Source organism: Taeniopygia guttata, chromosome 1 (genome assembly GCF_048771995.1).
Source record: "Taeniopygia guttata chromosome 1, bTaeGut7.mat, whole genome shotgun sequence".
NCBI lineage: Eukaryota > Metazoa > Chordata > Aves > Passeriformes > Estrildidae > Taeniopygia > Taeniopygia guttata.
In genome coordinates this window covers 41,767,745-41,787,247 of record NC_133024.1, presented here as the reverse complement: position 1 = coordinate 41,787,247, position 19,503 = coordinate 41,767,745, and the positions used below count along the sequence as shown (strand labels likewise).

At 36.0% G+C, this 19,503-nt stretch overlaps 1 long non-coding RNA gene across 4 annotated transcripts in view; it reads right to left on the bottom strand.

The window, feature by feature from the left end:
- LOC115494715 (uncharacterized) overlaps positions 1 to 18,737 on the bottom strand; it is a 155,579-nt gene extending 136,842 nt beyond the window's left edge. Inside the window, exons 1-3 of one of the 4 annotated variants that reach the window (XR_012055292.1) lie at positions 17,402 to 18,737; positions 12,941 to 13,008; positions 5,744 to 5,822 (exon numbers count right to left, since the gene is read on the bottom strand). This is a non-coding gene — a long non-coding RNA (uncharacterized lncRNA). The remainder of the gene's footprint in view (positions 1 to 5,743; positions 5,823 to 12,940; positions 13,009 to 17,401) is intronic. The other 3 variants (XR_012055291.1, XR_012055296.1, XR_012055297.1) reach the window with 3 other exon arrangements.
- Positions 18,738 to 19,503: the final 766 nt, after the last annotated feature.

The following is a 19,503-nucleotide window of genomic DNA, read 5'->3' as shown; positions in this document are numbered from 1 at the left end:
TAATGATATAAGTTATTTAATCTGTAAGGAAAAGTACTATCATATAGTCTTATGCTTCAATTTTGACACTGAAATTTTCTAGAGGACAAAACCAAGTGATAGAGAATCCAACCACATCTAAACCTGAGATCTCATTAAAATATTGTCTACCCCTCACAAGTTTAATTGCCATTAAGTCCTTTTCTTTTGTATAGCTTTTTCTCCTGAATTTTAATTTCAGAGGCAAATCAATTTTACTTTAGCCCGACTTCAGCAATTACAGACCAGGATTGTACAATATCCTTTGCATGAGAGACATCGAAATTCAGTATTTGGATACTCTCACACAGCAGGATATCTGTGGAAATCTGATGCATTAGATGACCTGCTGAAATTTAAGGTACTATCTATGGTCTATAAAACCTTATATGGTTTGGAACCATTTCACTTGAGAGATCATCATGCTCTCACTGCCGCTGATGTGTGTGGCAGCAAACAGGCAGTTTACCTGTTTTCCACTCTTTACAAAGGAAAAGTATGCATCCATCTGAACATTGTCTGCAGCATTTCTCGCATGCTCACATTTCCTCAGATTTCTTTCTGCAACAGCCTCATTTTTACTTTGGAGAAAACTGAATGTGGTTAGTAGGTACACAAAGAGAATAGGTGTTTGTCTGATTTGGGAGCTGATTTAAATGATGATGAGGTGTAATTTAGTCATATTTAGTGTATAATTAAATATCAGACCACCTAGAGCCTTGTATAATGCCTTTATTGTATTAAAGTGAAATGAATAAAAAATACAATCAGCACCATTATTAATTTACTGGTGATTTATTGAGGTAACAGCTTTGCAACGCCACAGGTGCACACACACTGCAGGGAAGTCTATGTAGTTCAGGTCTGGGAGTCCTGATTAGATTGGGAAATATGCTGTGCAGGTTGTGCCCGTCTTGGCTGTGCCTGTGGTGCTAAAGAAAGACAGCTGGGGACTGATAACTGCAATGGCCAAGTGTGGTGCCTAGCTTGTGTCCATAAAAGTAAGACACCACTGTTGAAGCAGAAAAAGATGGACCATTCAAATCTAGAGAGTGAGCTAGCAGTTTAACTGGCTGATGAGAGTCTGTTAGTTCAATTCAGTCACTGGCCATTTTTTTGTTTAACATTACAGGTATATTTATCTGGATGTATTAAAAACTTAATTAAATAAGTCCACAAGGAACCTGATGCACTGGATCTACTCCGAGCAAAACTGGATTAGGTGGTCTATAGTAGTTCTTTGTAGTTTAAACCATTCTAATATTCTATGCATTTTATTTCTAATGATTACTTGGTCCTATCTAAACTAGTTAGTCATATGCTGGCTTGCTCTTGGGTGTCAAGGTCAATCGAAAGGGAACACTCTGTACCCACTTAAAATCCTCTTAATCTGCCTGTTGGAGAATGATACCTTACCCATTGTAGTACCCATCTCTGTGCTGTGCTTGAGAATTGTTCTGTGATTCTGTGGAAGACACTGGACTAGGTCAAAACACAGCCTTTGAGAGATCATGTGAATTATTTCAGTGAGTGAATTATCAAGTTTCCTAGCCTTTTTACTTGACTTGTCCTGAAATAGCACTTGCATCTGAAAGCAGCTTAGTCAGTTCAAACATGTCTTACAGATCTGGGCAGGCTTCTAGCCAGCTGCTGTATGGTTGGTCTTTTCCCTTTTGTGAGCTCTCCCATTGTCTTGAAGTCAGGGGAACTCACAGCCCATACTTTGGAAACTAAACCAGACCAAGCACTGAGGTTATCTACAGTGGTATTGTTCTTTAAACATGTTGGTATAGTTTTGGCCTGGGCTACCTCACACTACACAGACAAAGCCAAGTGACCACTTTGGATAGCACTAACCAAGGCCTGCTCCTGATGGAAGTAAGTACAAGGCCATCTTACTCAGAGGACAGGAGAGGTTTTAATCATGAGAGCCTGTGTCTTGTTCTCCTTGCCTTCAGAATGGTCCCAGCCCATTTTATTTACCAACATAAATACAGTTCTAAAGTAATTTGCTTAGAACTCAGAAACGTTCAACATGATCCACATTCATTTGTTTCTCTTCATTGAGAATTTTGTAATGCAGATAGAAGGGTTGAGTTTTACTGAAATTTAGTATTTCTTGGGATGAGTAGTTCGAGAGCTGTGTGGTGAACAAGAGAAGTTTGAGTCTTGCAAAGATGTACAGCTCAAAATACATCTCATAATAGCTCATTATCTAAAAGATGACTATGCATTTCCAAACTTGCAGCATTCCAAAATAACGTACACTGGCTGCTTCTGAGATACCTTTTTCCGTAAAACACGCTTTTCCTAAATTTTCTTAGACTGTAAGCTTGATGTCTTGTAAAATAACTGATGTAAAAAACCTCATTGTGTCTTTAAACACTTTCTAAAGCTGTAATGAGTTTTCTAGGTCTTTTCTTTTGGACTTCCTGATTAAATCTCTCATTTTTAACCTTGAAGTTACTTTAAACTGTTCAGAACTCTGTTCAGAAACAGAAATATTTTGACTTGCCCAACCATATTTTTATATTATTTTGACCACACTGTGAGAGATAGTTACAAGGTTAAAGTGTTATATGCCTTAAAATTTTCAAAAACCTTCAAGCTGCAAAATCTTGAATTATGTTTTCTGTCCTCCTAAACATGCTGTTTAGAGCCCCAGAATAGCAGCAGTACATTTTGTTCCACTTGGCAGCTGGGTGAACAACATGAACAGAGAGTAGACACTAAAAGGGGACTCATGACCAAAAATAGACTTTTGAATTTTTCCTAGTTTTTTTGCTGCCAGATGGTTTCCAATAGTATTCCTCAAGTGTTTCCTCTGATATTACAGGGAAGTAAGAATTCAAAGTGCCCTTAGACCAATCTTTGTGCAGTGGATTGATGTGTTCAAATAGCAGGTATGACACATTCAAATAACTCTGAAAATGTGTTTACAGGAATCAGCAGTTTTGTTGAATATGCGTCATAACAATTCCAATCATTCTGATGTTTATTTCTTACTCCTTTTTTCATTTTTGGAAAGGAGTTTATGAAAGACAATGAACAGTTTTAAGTTATTTGTGTGAATATTCAGCTAGAAAGTATTTTACAGAGAAAGTAGTGCAAGACAGTGCTGTGTTTGCTTGCTTATATTTTCATTTAGTTAGACATGGTAAGACACCTGAAATAAAAACTTGCAAGACACTGATTGCAGATCACAGTTGAATTCAAGTCTGCATTATTTACGGAAAACTAAAATGCAACTCAACCAATGAAATTACAAACTTCAGTTTATTTGCTTGCCAAATTTACTTCAATGGTAGATTTCTATAGAGCTAATTGAACCTTCCTAATGTGGATGAAAGTAATGACAGTACCAAGCATTCTCTTAACATTAAAACTGAATAGAGCGATATCTGTAGAAACATAACTCCTTAACTGTAATAACTTGGAATCAATGGTAATGACATTTCAAGACAGGAATTGTAATGCTGGTGGAAAAATGCAGAAATAATTTAATTTAAACCCACTTCTTCAGTAGGATGGGATTTTTAAGCCCTTCTACATAATGTATTAAATTAATTGAAAATATTTGTTCTTTCTTTTCATTTCACTGCATTTATATTTAATAGATAATATGCTTTGAACTACAACAAAGTCCTTTTTCAAAAGATTTGATAGGGTATTGAAGCACTGTCATATCTGAGGGCAGCAAGTTTTAAAATATATAATATGTCTCTAAGTATTAATAAAACCCAGCAATACTTCAAAGTTTTCAAGTAAATCATAGAATAGTTTGGGTTGGAATGGATCTTTAAAAATCATGTAGTCCAACCCCCCCCACCACCAGCTGGATCAGGTTGATCAAAAAGTTCCATCCAATCTGACCTTGAATATTTTCAGGAAGAGAATATCCATTATTTCTCTGGGTAACCTTTTCCACTGTCTCACCAACTTTGTTGTAAAAAATATCTTTCTATATCTAGTCTGAATCGACCCTCTTTTGGTTTGAAACCAGTACCCTTTTCCTGTCACAGCAGGGTCTCCTAAAAATCCTGTCCCAATCTATCTTGTAACCTCATTTAGGTGCTTAAAAGTTGTTGGAAGGTCTTCCCCAAACACTTTGTTTTCTAGGCTGAACAGCCCCAAGCTCTTCCAGCTTTTTGCCTTGGAATAGGTGCCCCCGTGTTCCAGTCATCTTTGTGGACCTTCTCAGAGCTTGCTCCAGGAAGTCTACTCCCTTGACCAGCTGGCTTCTTTTCATGCAGTTCAGGGTACAGCTGGTTTTCTGGGCACCAGTGCATGTCCCCAGTTCATGCCCAGAACCCCCAAGCCTTCCTTGTCAGAGCTGCTCTAAATCCCTTTATCTCTCTCCCATAAATACCTGGGATTACCCCAACCTACATGCAAGACTTTGCACTTGCCCTTGTTGAAAATCATGAGATCCTCATGGGCCGACCTTTTGAGCTTATCCAAGTGCCTCTGAATGGCATCCCATCCTTTGGCCATGTCAGCCACGTCACTCAGCTTGGTGTCATCTGCAAATTTGCAGTGTGTACTTATACTGCCTATGTTATTGATGAATGAGGGAAAAGTCATACCAGTCAACTGAAATAGCCAGTGACTGGAAAACAGGATGCACTGCATCCGTTTTCTCAAAGGATAGGAAGGAGGACCCTGTGAACTATCTGCCTTGTGCATGGAAACATCATGGAACAGTTTCTCCTAGAAGATGTGCTAAGACACACAGAGGATAGGCAGGCAATTCAAGGCAACATGGCTCCTCAAGGCAAACCTTGCCTGGTGTATGTATGGAAGCCATTCATAGTATTCCTTGAGTCCTTTGCCAAGGTCGGTTCCCAGTCCCATCTTGACCTTCCTGATCCCATTCCTACACAACTAGTGTGTCCCTATACTCTTCCTAGGACACCTGTCCCCATTTCCTCTACCTGTGCATTTCTTTGTCTCCCCTTAGTTTGACCAAAAGTGTGCTCAAACTGCCTCATTGTGCCAGTCTTATCTTCCTTTCCTGATTACTTTTGAGCAATTGGGAGATCTGAAGATCACAAGCTCTTAGCCTGTCTGGAAGATGTCCTTAAAATCTCCTACTCTATTCTACTCCTTTGTCCCTGAGGGCAGCTTCCCAAAAGGTCCTCTTGGCCAACATTGCAAAGAATTCGAGTTCTGCTTTCCTAAAATTCAAGGTCCTTGCTTTGTTCTCACCTGACTCATATCCCTCAGGACTGACTCCACCGGCGCTTAAAGCACGAAGTGAAAGATATCATTTAACATGCACTAATACAGATGAAATGCAAATGTACCTACAAAACTAGAAGAAATTTAGAAAAGAAGGCACACGTGTCACAGTTCCAATATTTTTATAGATTAAAGAAGGGACATAGTCGTTTACAATGTGCGTGAATAACTAGTGGCATTCGGACTCTAATAAGGTGAACTGCAAATAATTTAGTGGCTCAAAATTAAGATCCCAGACTTATAAAAGCAGGGCCTGATGTGAATCTTCAGTTAATTGCAGTCATTATAATCTTCAGTTTCTTGGAAATCAAGTTTGTTTGGGAATAAAGAATTTTGATTGTGTTTAGCTGCCGTGTTTAATACCTTTGATTAATACGATTGGCATTGATGGTCTCGTTTTCTGGAATCCTAGACAGTAAAATTTTGGTCCTTTAGGTACAACTAAATAAACCTGTAGCAAAATTAGATCTTTCCTTATACTTACCCTTTAGCCCCTCAGAAAAAAATTTGCTTTTGGGAAGAGTACTGATGCTCCCCTATATGCATAGGTGTATCAGTTCGACCTATAATATAAGAGAAACCTGAAATGAGACAGAACATTGTGACAATACATGCTTTTCAGTTTTCACAGTACTGCAATAAGTACAGCTTTCAGCTACATCAAAGCAGTAAATCTTGAAGCCAGAAGCAGAAAGGAAATAGTGCTATACTAGTTTAAAGAAATAATTTTACATGTGCTAATAGACATGCCTTAGCATACAAAATTTGTTTGGTTGCAATACTAAAGTAATTAGAAAATTCTTAAATGTGAGAGTGCGAGATTGACTTTCCAGCTATGCAGCTTCCTCCAGTTGTCTGGGAAAAGATGATACCTAACCTCCTGCTGCTGAGATCAACTGGCTTTTCAGCACTGAATTCAATAAAAAGAGGAGTTTGATCTCTGCTTTGAGCAGTATTGCAGCTGCACATTCTGTGAGGAATTGGCAACTAAAGGTCTTGGTGATTTGAAATAACACTATGGCATTTGTATTACTGCTTTCTAGTGCCTTCAACCAGTACCAGTCTATATAAGGTGAAATACCTAGATTTAAGAAATAAAGTTATAAACTTGTTATTAAGGAGTAAAATCAAAAATTCCCTCTAAGAAACACCAGTGTCACAGACTTGAATTCCTTATTTACATATCAGTGATACAGTGCTAAAGCCTTCTGGTAATAAAATGACCATTCAGCTATAAAAAAGACAGAAGGCATAAAGCATTTTTAAAAGAGACTAAAATGCTTTTTCTCAAAGAACATTCTCTGTCTTTTAATTGAAATTAAGCCATGATTTCCCCATTTTGCTATCAGCTAATATAAGCAGCAGTTATGAGTCAGTCAGCTACATAATGTGAGCAGGCATAAGTTCATCCAACTAAATTATTTGAATGTAAGACTCTAAGAAGACAAAGCTCTACAAAACTTCACTCAAGCATATGGTAATGTACATGTAGAAGGATATTAACCCATTGTCTCCTCATGCATCGTGATGGCAATTCTGGCTCTTTTTTAAGTCTTGCAATTTCTGCCAACAACTCTTCAAGTGTTTTGAGGTTTAAAAATACAAATTAATGAGAAAACTGTTCTTTATTCTTTCTTTGCATCAATATACAGTACAGTCAGGTTAAATTGCTGCCATTCTGCAAACACACCGCTATTTGGCCTGTGTAAGCTTTTTTGTTCTTCCTTCCCCCTTCAGATTTTCTAGCATTTTCCATAATAGTCATAGCCAAAATGTTCAAGATTAACGTATTGAGTTACATAGGCATTTAAATAACATGCAAGTGTCAGACAATTTATAATTTTCTTCCTCTCATCTGTCTATTAAAGCAAGACATATAATAAATTTAAATTCTTATAGAAGAGCGGTGATTAAATTATTTAGCAGGCCAGTAGCACTCAGCTGTGGATCACTTTTGCAGAACAAGATCTGATATGCAATGATCTTTTAAAATATCAAAAAAAATGTAAAACTAAGAAAAGTATTAAACTTTGAGACTGACTGCCATTAATAAGATGAGAGATTGGTTAAGAAACAAAATCAAAGATATTGATTAATATAATGATTATAAAAGAATATTTTAAATGGAATCAGGATTTTGTGTTATCTTTTCTCCAACAATTTGTCAGAAAGGAACTTCATGATCAATGTCAGAGAGGAACTTTATGAGTGATTCAGATCTTGACAAATCCAATGATAACAAAATAATAAAAAATGAAATCAGTAAGAAATTAAAATAAATTAATATTTAGTACAAAACGTCTGCAATCTCTCACAGACTCAAATTCTTTTATATGTGTAAGTTAAGAAAAGTGAAGCTTATTAAAGCATGCAGTCTAGAATTTTTAATTTATAGAAACATTATCTAATAATCTAAATACAAACTTCTAAAAATTCCATCTTTACAGGAGCAACAACATGAAGCATCTTTTGATTTTTGCATCTCATAGTTTATATATTAATTATGTATACAATTATTATGTAAACTATTGCAGAAATAATGCTAACAAGATATTGTTCCTGTGTGTAGATACCAAAACATAGAAAATTATTATTCAAAGATCAAGAAAAAATATTAAAAGTGATAAAGAAATTCAAAAGGAAAATATAAATAAAGAGTAGAAAATTAGTATTGGAGGAGAAAAATATTTAGATTGGTCTTACTAGCAAAAATGCTTTTTTTGAATCCCTTGTTAATGTCCATTCTTACAATGTCTACTACAAGAATAGGTTTATAGCCTCTGGGGAAAGTATGATCACCTTTTTTTTATGATTAAACATATTATTTTAAGTTTAATTTTTACACAGCAACCCATGTTTTTTGGAAAAGATCTAGCAAAATCTAGGGTTTCCTAGTATAATAAATTTGCAACAATGAGTAAAGGCATACAAGTCTATATTTCTTCAATTGAATATACTACCCAAGGCAAAACCAGTGGAGAGGCTGTTTGTCAAGAATCCTCCCATAAGGTGAAGTTCAGTTGTTTCTGTCTGGGCCACGGATCCCATGTTTTTAAAGCTTTTCTAACGATGCAAGTGCTAATACATAATCTTTTAAAATCTGACAGGAAAAGCAACAGAGGAATGTTTTGATTTTAAGTTTAATTCTGAACACAAGAGAGTGTTGTGGCACCAGGCCATGGAGCACAATACGGGATGGCAACATTCACCCTGTGGTAGCTGTGCTGCTGCTGCGGGGAGAGGAGCCCATAATGAGAATCTGAAACAGGGAATTGGGAGGAAGTTTCTATGGCTCTGTAGATGTGCTGCTGGTCTGTGAGAGGGCAGATACAACTTCTTGATCATGCTCTCAGTGCTCTCAGTAGTGGTTTTTTGGTTTTTTTTTTTGCACACACATTTGTAATATTTCTGCTACATATTTTCACTGTAATTGTTGCTAACCAGAAGAACACAGCGAGGAGGCACCATAAGCTCCTGAGCAAGAAGCTGGACAGAGTGCAGGCATCATTGTCACAAAGCTGCATTCAAAGTAGAGATATTTTAAGTATTACTGTCCTGGATTTAAGGTCCTACATTTTACATTCATCCCATTTGGTGAGCTAAAGCCTTCTCTCTGGATCATAATCTCTGTAATAATATATCCCATCTCTGTGAAAGGCAAAGAACATCTTTTCCTTGCAGCTTTTAAATCCTTTGAAGAAAATTCAACTGAGTACAAAGGGATCCAGACTGAAGATACCTTGAATGCTAATAGTACTATTTGTATTGTTTACTTTCAGTATGTTGATATAATATTATTATGCAAAACATGAACTAAAGAAGAAAGAACAAAGGAATACAAGAACCAAGAGCAGAACTGTGAAAAATCTTGGTTAATTTTAAATTAGTTGAATGTTTCAGCTTCAGCATTAGTTTTTTAGAAGACTTGGAGAATGAGTAAACAAAATTTTTCAATCATATGATTCTGTCACATAAAGTTTGATGACTTTTTAAATATGTCTCTCTCAGTCGCAAAGGAGAAAATAACAGTTAAAGTTTGTTTTCATCATGTGAATGATGTTTTTTCCTCCACAGCATTAACTGCATGGCATCTACAGTACTGACAACATCCTATTTGAATACCCAGCATTTCAGTGCCAAAAGAAAATGAATATGTGTTATTAAGAAAATCTCCAAAGTTCTCTTCACCAATGAGGGACTACAATCATGGATGCTGTAAATGTAAATAATAATTTATATTCAATATTGCCCAAGTGCCACTAAGCTATTATATCTGCATGCCTGTAGATATATCTTCAAACATATCTGCATGCAACTCATTCATAATCAGAATATGTATTTGATCAGTTGAAGTGCATTTTTGGAAGGCAAATGCCTTGTTTATTGGTAATGAAATGAAGGCCCCAGAGTAGCTAATAGAGACTTAGCTAAAGCTTTTTTTTATACATCCATGTGCCCTCAGAACTCCTGATGAACTGTGTGGTCCAGATGATCAGACAGTGTCACACAGGCATTGACTCAAACTACTTGTGATTCTTCCCACAGGCTTGATTTGCTCCTGTATTAACCCTTCTCACAGCCCCAGACCTTTGGGGATTACATCTTCCACTAACATCTTATTGTGAGATATAAAACGAATGTCTTTGTACCCTGTAGATGAAATTTTAAACTTTGCCTTCAATAACATTTGAGAAATGCTTTAGAGAACCTTGTATTGCATACTAGATCCTGGCCTGTGGACATATAATACATGATTCAGTTGAAAATTAGAATATTAAAATGTACCTGTTTAAATATAACTGTAACTGTCTGCATAGCAGTTTGTGTGGACAGGTTCTGGTAGAGGGGGATCAGTAGAAGTATTTTCTGTGAGAAGTCACCAGAAGCTGCTCCTTCGTCCAACACAACCAAATGCCAGCTGGCTCCGAGATGGGTCCTCCACTGGCCAAGGCTGAGCCCATTGGTGATGGTGGGAGTGACACTGGGATAATAGATTTAAGAAAGGAAAAAAAAATACTGCACAACAGCAGGTGGGAGAGAGCAGTGAGAATGTGTGAGAGAAACAACCCTGCAGACACCAGTGTCAGTGCAGAAGGAGGGGAGGAGGTGCCCCAGGCACTGGAGCAGAGATTTTCCTGCAGCGCGGGGTGCAGACCATGGAGTGGCAGCTGTGCCCCTGCAGCCCATGAGGCAGCAGAGATCCACCTGCAGTCTCTGGAGATCTCCACACTGGAGCAGGTGGATGTAGCCTGCAGAAAGTGGGATCCTATGGGAAGCTCATGCTGGAGCAGGCTGGAGCAGGACTGGTGGACCCAAGCAGAGAGGAGTGCATTCTGGAGCAGCTTTTCTGGCAGGTTCTGGGATCCCATGGTGGGAACCCATGCTGGAGAAGATTTTTCTGAGGGACTGCGCTGCATAGGAGTCCCCATGGTGAAGCAGTTTTTGAAGAACTGGGGGAAGGAATCAAGGAGAAATTTGTGGAGGACTATCTCTTGTGGGAAGAATCCTATGCTGGAGCAGCGGTAGACTGTGAGGTGGAAGCAGCAGCAGAGACAAAGTGTTATGAACTGGCTATGAGCCTCATCCCCTATCTCCTTGCACAGCTTATGGTAAGAGGCAGAATAGTCATGAATAAAGGAAGTTCAGCTTGGGAAGATGGGAGTGTTGGGGAAGGGTTTTTAAAATTTTTGCTATTTTTCTCATTATCTTACTCTAATTTACTGGCAATAAATTTAATTAACTTTCCTTATTCAAGACTGTTTTGTTTGTGAGTGTAACTACTGAGTGATCTTCCTACATTTATGTTGTCCCCATTAAATTTTGACTGTATTTTCTCCCCTTGTCCTGTTGAGGAAAAGGAGCAATGGAGAAGGTTGGTATGCACTCAGCAGTCAGCCAAGGTAAATCCCTGTCTTTTTCACATTATTCTGTATAGCAGTTATTTTGCACTGGGATTTCTGATAGGGAATATGATGATAATATATATAATAGTAAATTTCCCCATCAATTTTAATGTTAATTACAATATTAAGAGTATGAGACTCTAAAAATAATTATTACTATTTTTGTCTCTATAGTTATTTTTTAATTTTATCATATTTTTTCTCTGTGAAATGGTTCCTTTCCCCATGACCAGTTTCCCTTCTCTCTTCTACTAATCAACCATTCTATCATGTATGTTGGACCACTAGAGAGTTCCTTTAAATTAGTCTATGGGACACAAGTAGATTTGTGTGCATTTTCTTGATCTTATTCTTGATATCCACAAAGTAATAACTTCTTTAAGGATTGCAGTTATCCAAATGACCAAGTGACATTAAGGTCTTCAGGCTACATCTGGATAGAAAATAAATGGAACACAATATTTTCTGAGAAACAGAGCCACTAAATTCACATCATTGCTAACTGTGGAAAGGAACACCAATGACTACTAAGTTGAAGGGTAAAAAAAGGAATACCAGTTCAGTAGGATAGTGTCCTATTTTCAGCGGTTTCTCTGAGTTGACCCAGTGAAAATATGTTCTGTGCAAGGCCATGTCTTGTGAAACAGCAAGGTTCTGTACCTTGTGTGTTCTTCTTCAAAACAGAAATAATTTATAACAGCAGAAAAAAAATTATTACTGTTATGAGCAACCTTGTTTAATACTAACCACTTTAAGACCCACAGGGAAGAGGGAAACATTAATTTTTCTTCTCATGTATCCCAAGCACTAATGTATAGCTCCACGACACTTAATCTTTCCCTTTTTTGCTCCTGTCAGTCCTGCAACCTTTTTTAGGGAAAGATGTATTGCAACATCAGCCAGGAAAAATGAGTAAGTCATTTCTTTTCCATGCAAGAGGAATGAGCAATCTATCTGGATAGGCTCGGGAAACAAAGATGAATAATGAAATGAATAGTTAGTTCACTAAAAAGTGCAGTGTTGAGGTCATTGAAATGTCACTATTTCTTGAAATGACTTTTTAATAACGATTGTTTTGAAAAGCTCACATTTTGATCTTGATCTTTTTAAAACAGCATTTTTAAGCTTTTCATTTTAACATTTAATTTCAGGATTTTGTCAGTTCTGGTTAAGAACGTGAGAACTGATTATAAAAAAAATAAATCTTTACATTAAATTAATTGATTTTTTTTCTACATTATTTAAGAAATCAACAGAAAGTTTTAATAATGGCATAAAAAATGTCACTGAATGTATCTCAAGCAAAAGTATGTGTAAATAGCTCACCAAGAAGTACTGTAATGCAGTTAAATGTATAATACATGCAAAAGTTTTCATTTCTCTAAAATGTTGACAACAGAGGAGACAAATGCATGTAAACAGATAACAACGTAAAAATAAATTATATTGGTTCTATCTTACTAATTTCATCATCTATTTTTTATGAAAAAATATGTCCATGTACAGAAAAATGGAGCAGATAAAGACCATTAATTCAGCAGAAAATTAATATGTCAGTACAATAATATCTACAGCAATAAAATCTTGGGGAAAAATTCTTATTTGCCTGTAAATTGACTTCAGAACCCTTGATAAAGGCTTGAAATGCTGCCGTGTGCATGAAGATTTGGCTGATATTTCTGAAATCTGATTGGAGGATTTCCTTGGTGTGTTAAAATCACTAGGCTTAAATCCATTTAATAAGAGTGAAACATAGCAGAATATCAATGCATTGTTACCTTTTTTTTCTGAATCCCTGACAAGGTGGAAGTGACTGGTCTCTCTGGCTTTGAAAATAGCCTTCTAACTGTTAAAAGAGAAACTGATGTCAGACAAACCCAAAGCAGAACAGAGAGAAGGAAATAAATCATCAAGCAGGTCTAGAAATTATGACTTAAAAATACATTGGAGCTGCAAATGTAAACATACTGGAGTTGTTTTCTCTTTTAACATTTACAGCAAAATATTTTCTCTAAATACTACTGACTGTTTACTTTAAAATATCACATTGCAAGTGCTCTAATTCTAGAGTAGTCCTCTCTTGTTTTTTGGGATTTGTTAAAGGTACTGAAGAACTGATTCAAGCCTAAAATTAATGATGAGTATTGTGAGCCTTCATGATTTTACTATGCTTCTGTGGAAACCAATAACACATTCCCTGGTGCATACCATGAGCTACTTTCACACGCATACAGATAATTATAGGCTTAGTCAACTGGTAAATAGCAACTAAAGAGAAAAATGTGAATAATTATTGGAAACTACTTAAGAAGACTTATCAGCTCCTTAAAATACACAACTGTCTAAAGTCTTGTGTATTATTTACAATTATTTGCAGAGAATGAACATCTCTACATATATTTCAATCAAAACATTCAATTGTTCACTCTCATAATATCCTCCTACTCCAATCTAATTTTTTCTATCTTCAGTTTTCACATTTTCTGCTGGAGTGGAAAGTCCACTGTTATGGGTCTCTTTCCTGTAGAATGCGGTCTAATTACCCACTTATGTTGTTCTTGTTGGACTGAGCTCCTCAGATTTTTCCTTCTAAGGCTTTTTTCAACCCTTTAATGAGCCTTGTTGCACTTCTCTGAGTCCTCCAGTTCACCAGTTTCTGAGAAATGCCATTCCCTCAGCCAGCAACAGCAGAATTAATACATATAGGGATCACCTTAAGTGTTTAGACTGTGCCCCCAGAGTGGACACAGATCTTTCAGAACATCATCCACCAGTATTTTAAGTCTTTTCAAGTGTCACTGCTTTCCCATGAAAATCTTCTGCGTGCTGCTATGAGAGATATTCCAATATTTGGCCACACTGAAACTCAATCCTACACAATATGTTTACATTAAGTTGATCTGTTTTTTGGTTATCTGTATTTGTCTGACTTCCTCCTAGCTAAACACTTCTCTTTGATGCTATCTGTGGATGCCAAAATCCCCTTTTTTTAACTGATGATTTTTTTTTCAACAAAAGCTGACAAAATATTTAAATTATTGTCTGATTACTTTTTTCTTTCCTAGACTCTCTACTAATCACCTAATTGAGGAGTTATTAAAAACTAAAAATAATATTGACATACAGATCCGTTTTTTTAATACCCTGTTTAACTAGTGTTTAAACCATATGGAAAGCAGTACACTAATATTATGTTGCTCAAGTTTCTTAACCCTAAGGTGTAATGTAGAATGCATTACAAAATTCTAATGCATTATCACTTGTGCATCTACCAGATAAACTATTTTCACATAAAAGTGAAATTAAGCTGGTTTGGAATACCTATTTCTCAAAACTATGTGGGAAGTAACATTTATTACATTAACATCTTATTAAGAGCCAGATGCTCAATTTCTGAAGCAGCACAACAATCATTACTATTTTCAAATTTAATGACTAAACAGGAGCTGGGAGCTCATCTTTGGAAGTCTTTGCTGCCAGTATATGTGAGTTTAGATGAGATAGTTGCAGTTACTTTCCATTTGCTTAAAAGAATTAGGTTAAGAGAAGCTGCTTAGATGGAAGAATTTATGAAACAGTTTTAAAATTTCTGAGTAGACAGTATAAAGCCCCTACACCAGGACACACTGAGCATACAAACTATCACTACTGGTTCAAATCACTAGCTAGTGATCATGGAACAAAGACTCTTTCCAGTAACTGAGATGCTTTAAAACAAAACAAACAAAACAAAAATCCCCGCTGATTTTCAATGGATCTTGTGTCACGATTTTACCGTACATTAAATGTACTTTCACACATTAAATGTACTACAGTAAAATTAAGTGATGTTTATTAAGCACTACAGGAAACATACTTTGAGAGGAGGTGAAAAGTGATGTGCCATGACTCCTTCTCCAGATTTTCCCATGGCAGGATACACTGAATACACACTTAAAACAAGATAGTGGGTAAATTCAGTTGTTTTACAGATCTCCTGGCTAAATTCAGCTCTATGGGTATGACTGAAAACCTGTTCTTTTAATTTCTGATTGAGAGCAGCAGTGTTGCAGGCAGCCGGACAACTCTGGGCTCTTCCTGTTTGACTCATCAGTGTCAATCAAGACCAAGCACTGGACCTGCAGAAGCTGCAAGAACTTGTGTGTAGTGACCAGCTGTGCTTTGGCAGCTGCATCCCAATTACACTTTCCAGTGTTTTGGTCTGGAACTTTTGGCCACAAAATGGTTTTGTACTGATAAACTCATAGAGGTTTTTTTTCCATATTCTTTTGCATTTCACCAGCAGAGTGATTTCCATGCATTTGTCCATCTGATGCATTCCAATGCAGTGCTCTGCTACTCTAGTCCCAATACATTAGACAACTGTTTTATTACATTAGTGAATATTAGACTCATAAATTTAATGCAAATTTAATTTTTCCCAAGACCAAGCATCTTCTGTGTACTGTGTAACCTAAAAGCAACAGGCCTTCTGCTCAAACTATTTGAAACTTTGATTCCATCAACAATTTAAACATAGTCTTTAGTGCATTTTAAAAGTTAAATTATACTTTTTGAACACATTTATGGCTTAAAGGGGTTTTTTCCCCCCTAACTGATTGCATTTTCAGGACAGGAAAATTCATTCCTTATGGGCAGTTTTATCTTTGAATCCTCTGCCTATCTGTAAGCAGGAGAGTGTCTTGTGGATTTTCTTTAATTCCAATTCCTTACTGAAGTTATACATTTAAACTAAAAACAATCATTTCAGTGCCAATTTTGATCTAACTTTTCCAGAGCTGGTGAAATCTTGATGTGAGGTGAATGTATACTGGTATAAGAAATTAGTCACTTTCCTCAATATTCTTCCTGACGAATTTTACTTTGATCCTATTAAGACTTTCAAAGCTTTCACATTAATTAAAGATCCTCAGAAGAAAGCAATCTGAAATTACATATAAAGGAAAATTATTAGACTTTTTCCTAATTACGGTTTGAGGCTCATTTAACAGGCATCAGGGGAATGAAGCATTTTAAAATAAGCTGAGAGGAATTACAGCACTTAGAGGCTGTATTTCTGCCTGCTAGAGATTTAGTTGTGATTTCAGTGAACTCTTGTGGTAAGTGAGAAGATGCTGCATATGTACCAAAGGGACAGAGACCCCAGGAAAAATACTTTGGCAGAAATCTTGTGGGAGGAATTGTGTATGTAGCATGGGAATGTGCCCTGACATTCAGTGCACAGTCTGAAAAAATCCTTTTTCTTATCTAACCTGAGATTCCTGAAGGGACAACTTCTTCAGAAATGAGTTGTGTCTCTGGAAGGATGCTCATGAGATGTACACTGCCAAAAGCTGCAGCAAAGTATCTGTAAGTATCTGGGAGGATCATGGAAAAAGAGTAATTTTATGGAAATAAAAAGCTTTACCATGTGAATTTTTTCCTTTTTTTTTTTTTTTTTTTTAGTGCTTAAGACACAAACCTTCACAGAGAAAAATCAAAAAAAAAATTAAAATTTGTGGCTGGCACTTCATTATTCTATTCATTTTGCTTTGCTTTTCTAGACTAATGTCTAATATTGGTCCAGTTATTAAAAGTTAAAGATAATTTTGACATACAAGCTGGCTTACATCTTCTGATCCAGAAACTCCATGGAGATGTCTAGGTAAAATTATATTGGTTTTATGTATTTTCTCAGATACAGTAGAATGCTCAAGATGTTTTAATAGTATGCTGTATTTTCAATATTATTTTCTTTCATCATCCTATTTTCCCTGGCATCAGAATTCTATCTCTTATTGAGGTTGAGTTTTTTTGCTACATAGAATTCCATTTCCATCTTCTGTGTTACTGTTTTTCCTGACCTCACCTATGTTTTCCTTTTTCTCATATAGTTTGTAGTTTGCAATCTCAGACTGTCTTTGCGAAAAAAGATTCAAATTGAGATGACTCTTAGCCAAAGATTAATTGCAATATAATATTGTTGCTTATCTTCTTTAAAACATTTGTAAATAATAGTGATGGCATTAGAACGGACCTGGGACAAGAAGTAATACAGCAGTCTCCACCCACCTTGAAAGAAACAGTGGATATTTCAGGACAAACAGAACATACATATGGGACGTAAATTATCTGGCATAATTCATGGCAAATGTTTTTTCCTGTTTTAATCATATGTAATAAATTTGCAGTTATTTCCTTATCCTAAAAGTCCTTGAAATTAAGTTTTATTACAGAAAAGAGGAGTGAAAATTACTTACCTTAGCTCCTTTCCACAGTATTCAGCTGCATTTTCTTTAATTTTCTAATATGCAAGGCTTATTCCAATCTCTGCAGCTGTTAGTCTAATTGGATGATTTCCTGTTTGAAATGCAGAATAATTTAAAGTGACTAGCAGTTGTTCAGGGAACCTCCCTTTCTAGGACATAACTTAATCTGACATATTCAACGCTCATCAGAGATTCAACATCTTTTCAAACTGATTGCTGCTTCCTTCATCACACTCCAAGTTCCTTGACTTCCATTTAAGTCCTCCAATTCAGAGTCTGATTATTCAAATGAAACTAAGAGGAAAAATCAGCCTTTTTTTTCTTTTTTGAATGTGCTTCCTCAAAATGTATACTGCATTCAGTCCTCTGTAATATTTGCTAGATAGCTCATCTTCTGTGATGCAACAGCAAGCTCTGTGTGGAGGGTTTTATCTTTGCAGAGATTAAGAACAGTGATGTGGGAGAAATTTATGTTGCATATGGTTAATATCCACCAGAATTTACCATCAAAGTTTAATCATCAAAATTTATTTTTTTACAAAAAAGGAACAACAATTTCTCTTGATTCATGAATTTCATTAAGGCATAAGTTTTGCAAGAAGAGAAAATAATAGTCAAATGTTATTTCTTTAATAAAAAAATTTTAGAGAAATTTTAGAGAAATGTTATTTCTTGAAACATAAAAATCTGAGTCTGATTTGTCAGGCCCAAAACTTCATGTGAGTCAGGTCACTGTGGAATCTGAAAATGCTGATTGTGTGAGAGATTATTCCCCTTACTCAGACAATTACTCAAGCACATGTTCCTCCAAGGAACCTAATTATACTCCTGATAAAATTCTTCTTAACTTCTGACTTGTTTGCTTGTTTTGGTTAATTTTTATTTGATTTTGTATTTGGCTGTTTTTATTATTTTGCTGAATTGTTCACGTCTACAGAATTTTTCTCTTGGTAGGATAAGACACAATTTTTCTTGAGATCCCCTTGAAAAAACATGAAAGTTTTCCTTAAGTAATTTTTCATTATTGTGAAGGATGTGTTTTGGCTTAAGAATTATACCTGCAGAATAAGATTTGAATAAAGGAAAAGGAAATTTGAGTAAAGGTAAAGGAAAAAACATTTGCAAACAGACTATGTAATAAACTCCAAAGCAGGAAATGAGGTTTCTTTTGTGTAGAAGAATCTGGAAGGCATGTACTGAACCATAATGGGAACAGTTTGCTTGAGGTTTCATCTGGAAGATTTCATGCTTTTTAAGAATGTCTGTGACATGAGCAGCTCACTCATAAAAATGACTGGAGGACAGAAGAGACAAGTAATATTTCTTAAGATGTACACTGAATCCATGGATATCATTTGAACTCAAACAAATACAACAGATTAAAAATTCAAAATAAATAAGTGCATTTTAATACAATGCTTGCATGTGTGTTCATGGTGAAGGAGATCAAAACACCTCTCCAAGGAAAATTTTCTAGCTGGTAATATTTTCTGGCTGTCAACTTGGCAGACTGATGATGAAAAGCAACAATCCTCTCCTGTTTCAAGCTGCCATTCCCTTTTTACCTTACATTGCTATGAGGCAAGGTTTTCCTCAGAGGTAGCAATGAAAAAGGAGTTCAAAAGTTGAAAATAAAAGCTGCCTGGGGTATAAAATATTGAGGGTGATTTTCTTCGTTATTCCTGATAGGTAGAATATGTTTCAACTGTTGGCCATAAGTGGGCAAGTATATATGCAGTTGCACACAATTTTCTGATTATTTTAATGTATTTATTTCTGACTATAATGACTAAATTTTACCAGGTCAAAGCTAAAAAAACCCACAAAAACCCTAATTCCTTTTGTTGATGCTCAAGCATAGTGTTTGCCTGAATAATGCACAGGCAGAGGGTGTGCAGAAATCTCATTGTTTCTTTGTCATCTTGAGCAGTTAAACTTTTTTAGTTTTTCATTTGTATTGATTTCTGCATGAACTCAATTGTGGCATCATGCATAATGAAAGAAAATGTTCATGCTATATTGAGGCATGGATTAAAATGCATCCCATGTAGATACCAAGTGATGTACTAAGTACCTTCAGGCTCCCATGAAGG